At 44.5% G+C, this 4,619-nt stretch overlaps 1 long non-coding RNA gene across 1 annotated transcript; it reads right to left on the bottom strand.

The window, feature by feature from the left end:
* Positions 1-2,805: 2,805 nt before the first annotated feature.
* Positions 2,806-4,355, bottom strand: LOC133375649 (uncharacterized). The gene is made up of 3 exons (XR_009760278.1): positions 4,244-4,355; positions 3,886-4,078; positions 2,806-3,565 (listed from the first exon to the last, which is right to left on the bottom strand). It is a non-coding gene; the product is annotated as an uncharacterized LOC133375649 (long non-coding RNA).
* Between the last annotated feature and the right edge of the window lie 264 nt (positions 4,356-4,619).

The following is a 4,619-nucleotide window of genomic DNA, read 5'->3' as shown; positions in this document are numbered from 1 at the left end:
GATTTGTTTGTGAAAAGGTTAGATGATGTTGCATCTGTCAAGAAAGTGTTATCCCGTACTTTCCAGTGCATTTTCCCATCACTTTCCTTATTGCAAAAAGTCTGATCTTTTGGGAAAGAATGTTTGTTGCATAAGAACTACCAAACCACTTTAATTGTGCATCCTGAATTGCTGGTATGTAATTGAATCCAACTCGGAAACAGTGACCCTCTGGAAATACCCTTAGTAACTTGGAAGGTAACTTGGAAGGTGAATATACATTACAGTATTACATTCATCTGTGTAAGTTGCTTTCTTTGGGTCAAACTAGACTGGGCCTCCTGCTTCTTTACATTTTGTCCAATATCAGGTCTAGACTAGGAGTATGTGGTGCTGGGGAAAAGTGTTTCTCTTTCCTATTTTCCCCATGAAAACCATCATCTTCCTGAAGCAGCTATTTGCACCATTAGAGAAAGGGAACACATTCAGGCTGTGCACACATCAAGTTTTCCCAAATGCAGCAGAGAGTAACCATGTGGGGGATGGAGAGAATTTTCATCAGAAAAAGGACAGAGGAAAGAGGTATGCCCCTCTCCCCAGCACCATGGTCCTGGTCTGTATTAACCCCCCTCCCCTCGCTGTTGCTAGTGGTCAAGAAACAGGAGATCTAGTTCTTAGCTATACACTGTAGGCATCTGGACGGCTGCTGTGAGACCATAATGTTGGACTAGATGGGCTGTTGGCCTGATCCAGCAGACTCCTCTCATGTTCTCATGGTTACAGATTGTCCTGCCCAGAGCCCGAGACATGAGATGGAGGCGAGGCTTGGTTTAATTCTTCTTTTATTAGGGTGATGGTTACATCCAAAGCAGTGTGCTTCATAAACCTGGCTACTCTAGCTCACTACTTTCCCTAGCTAAGCTACCTAAACAGTCTCTGCAGCATGTGGGGAGAGTCGAATCAGCACTAGAGCCTGGGCAGGCACCTGCTTAAGTAGGGAAGGTCTTCGCCCATAACTGATGGCTCCTCTGAAGTTCCACCCTCTCAAGGTCCCCTTTCTTGTGCCGTCTCGTGCGGGGTGAGGGGGGTTGAGCCTCTGTCAGCCCATCTGACAGCGGGACTTTGCGAGGTGACGGCTCGGCTTCAGTGAGCGGGAAGCTGGTTGGCAGGGAAGCATTTGAAGTGCCAGGTGGTTGGCGCATGCAAGGGGTCGCTTCCCAATGGCTCAGGCGGGAGCTTGCAGACGGAGCAGGAACTGCCTCGATGGAGGGGCTGGCCGATGGAGTCTGCAGGCTGACTGCGCTCCCCCTTCCTTCAACGCTCCCAGGGACCTCGTCCTCATCTGACTCTTCTCCCTGAGCTAACTCCTCTTGTGCCTGGGGCACAACACAGATCTCTGTTGTCTGGTCTCATTTGGACCTAAAATTAAAGTAGTTAGTGATGCAATTATAACTAAGCTCCACTGAGCAAAGTGGAACTAACTTCAGGGGGGTAGGGATGGCATTTGCCAGGGAGAATTGGCAGCAAGTGCATGTGTGCTGTTAACTGGCTTCTGATGTGGTGGGGTTTAAAAAAAAATATTCCCCATACCCCAAGAGCTTGAAATGAGTTCAGATTTCTTCCGCCCTTCGTTGAGCAGTTAGAAAGCTGGTGTTTTGCCTTCATGTGAATGGCAATAATGTGTATGTAACTAGCACTGCATTGTTCATGCGAGTTGCATTTTCAATGTCCTTTCTGCTCATCAGGGCAAATGGCTCAACTGGGACCTTTCATCCAAAGAGGTAGGAAGTATTTATTTCATCACTCAGCACTTCTAAACTGTGTTGTTGGTACTCAGGGTAAGATTAGCGGTGCTAGACCTTAGGTGCTAGCACAGAGCTCTTAGGTGAAAACCAACAGTGAGTTTCTTATATAGGAGTTTTAATAATTTAAGAAAGGTTTAAAAATGTTTTTATTTCATTAAAGGTGTATTCCTAAGGCTCTTGTTTATTAAAAACCCAAAGTGTGGCCATCCTGTGCTATGTGTAAAACAACTGGCTCAGGCAGAGGGCGTTTCTGTGGCATTTTTGAAAAGAAGCAAGTGGTGCCTGCAGGGTTATGGCTTAGAGCAGCTTTCCCCAACTTGCTACTCTCCAGATGTTCTGGACTACGACTCCCATCAACCCTGGCCAGCATAGCCTGTGGTCAGAGACTGCAATGGAAGTTGTCATCCAAAATGTCTGGAGGATACCAGATTGGGGAAGGCTGGCTTAGAATCATGCTTGTTCTCTTGTCTTGCCTCTCTAGTGTTGTACTGCTGCTAGCTCCTCCGCTGAGCAGACTTGAGACAAAATCCCTCCAATGTGTAGAGTGCACAGATGGCCACATATATATTGTGGCACACCTTTGAGTCTCATATCTGACATTGCATAACTTGCCAAAAATGGCTAATTTTTGTACAAGCAAATTATATATATATATATATGTCTTAACGTATGGAAATACTAAGCAATATTTGGGAATATAAAGCAGCCCATTCCTTTGATCAGCTGTGCAAGAACCCATACACCATAAGCTGTGGCATTGCACCAGTAGAGCTAAAACCTGGGAGAATGGTTTTCAGCTGGTGCTCCCGGAAACCTGGCAAATTGTGGAAGTCTGTTAGGGATTCCTCAACGAGAAGATGGTAGACAACTTCCCTGAAAGAGGACTTCCCTGCCACTACTGATTTTCCTCTGCAATGCACAGCTGCAAGGGAGTGCTGCTGAGTGTTTTTAGGGCTGGGATGGGCAGAAGGTAATTTCTGGCCCACTTCAATGGCCAATTTTTGGTGTGCTGCTTGGTGCCTGCTGGTTGCAAAGTGTGCTGAGCTTTGATTTGATCCAGGAAAGAACTTGTGTCCTTAAGCAAGAATGCATACTCAGGATCATGTAATACAGATTGGAAGTTATGCCTTAGCTGTTAAAAGACATCCTGGGTATGGACTTTTGCTTTATAAATTTAAAATACACTTTAAAAAACAGTATACACACCATGTAAGCCTGAAGTCAACCGACACCTGTTCTAAGGTGTTCTCTTACTTCACATGAAGTGACAATGATACCCAACAAGTTGACCAATGCTCTGCATGGAATTATAGTGTACATCCTTGAACACTTCCCAGAATCCTCTGCAGTAGGCGGGAGTCCCTCAAAGAGGGAAGAGTTGCCTGAAGTTTGCAAGTATGAAAACCACTGACCTAGGCCGATATTAAATTTATAAACAGCCTTACTTTTTTCCTTTTTTAACTTTGCTGATAGGGAAGTTAAGATCATGGGAACAAGCCTAACTCTGCCTCTTTGGATTTTTAAAATGTTGACAGGTTATGACAGCAAGACAAGCCTGTAATGGGGTATGAAGTATAAAACAAGAAGTGATGAGGGGCCAAGGGGCTTTCATGATCAGTTTCAAGCTCCCTACATCTTTGTTGTCTCCCGGGATGTCACTCTCCTTGAGGATTTCGTTTAGGGATCGCATGATGCCTTCATTGATGCCATTCTCCGCATGCAGTCGATCCTTCTCCTTTTCACGGCCTTGGATTTGCTCTTTGAGCAACTTGTGGGACTTCCTTGAGATGAAAAATGGGTACAATGTAAATATTAAAAATTGTTCACTTGTCCAGGGAACACCCAGTTCCTTAATTGGCTACAGCGCAGCTGTTATCAAAGAGAGGGAAAAATCAGCACAGATTTGTGGATTAGGCTTTATCCAGATGATCATTCTAAGAGTTAATTTCAACATATTGATAAGCCACATGGTGCCAAGTTCCTACTAAGCATATCTGACCACGCAATCCTGTATATATCTACCCCGACATAAGCCCCGTCTAGTTCAGTGGGGTTTACACCCAGGTATAACATTTCAACCTTAATTATTATTATGTTAAACCTGAAGTATCCACAGAGAGAATGTTGTCCTGTTGTTTCTGATCAGCCTAGTCTCCGGCCTAGGGATCCACCCAGAAGGCACCAACAGGGAGTAATGCTCAGCCTAGTGACTGTTGCATTTAAGAAGAATTCCTGTCTAAAAATTCTTCTTACCACAATGATTTCAGCTCAGTTTCATACAGTTGTGCCAGCTCCTATAAAAAACAGATACATCCCAACATTAATAATTACTAGATGGGCCTTTTGTTATTCTTTTAGGGGACGTTTGCTGCCTACCTAATCTGCTAGGTCTGTGATTGGTAGCAGGTAAATTATATTGTAGGATTGTTGATGAGGTAGATTAAATGGTGGAGAGTTACCTTCTGAGGAAGAAGCTTCTGCAAGAGGCAATTCTGGTAGAGAAGTAGCTTCTGCGAGAGAGAGAGCTTCTGCGAGATAGCTTCTGAGAGAGAGATAGGTAAAAAAGGAGTGTTGTCCTCTGGTGCTACTAGGCCTGCTGCTAGCTTCACTGATGACTGAAACAAACTGAGGCAGGTTTTTGGAGGGAAAAAATAACTAACCAATTAAAGAGAGGGGTGATATCACCTGACAGGAAGTTACTATGAGGCTAAGGGAGCATAGAGACAGCCCATTAGAGTTCCATAACTTAACCTAATAAATGCCTTATTTAACACAACAGAAGGAATATCTCTATATACAATTCTAACCCTGCGGAGGCAGCACACCCACCAGGGG

Source organism: Rhineura floridana, chromosome 1 (genome assembly GCF_030035675.1).
Source record: "Rhineura floridana isolate rRhiFlo1 chromosome 1, rRhiFlo1.hap2, whole genome shotgun sequence".
NCBI classification, from domain to species: Eukaryota; Metazoa; Chordata; class Lepidosauria; order Squamata; family Rhineuridae; genus Rhineura; species Rhineura floridana.
This window is presented reverse-complemented; position numbering and strand designations above follow the sequence as displayed.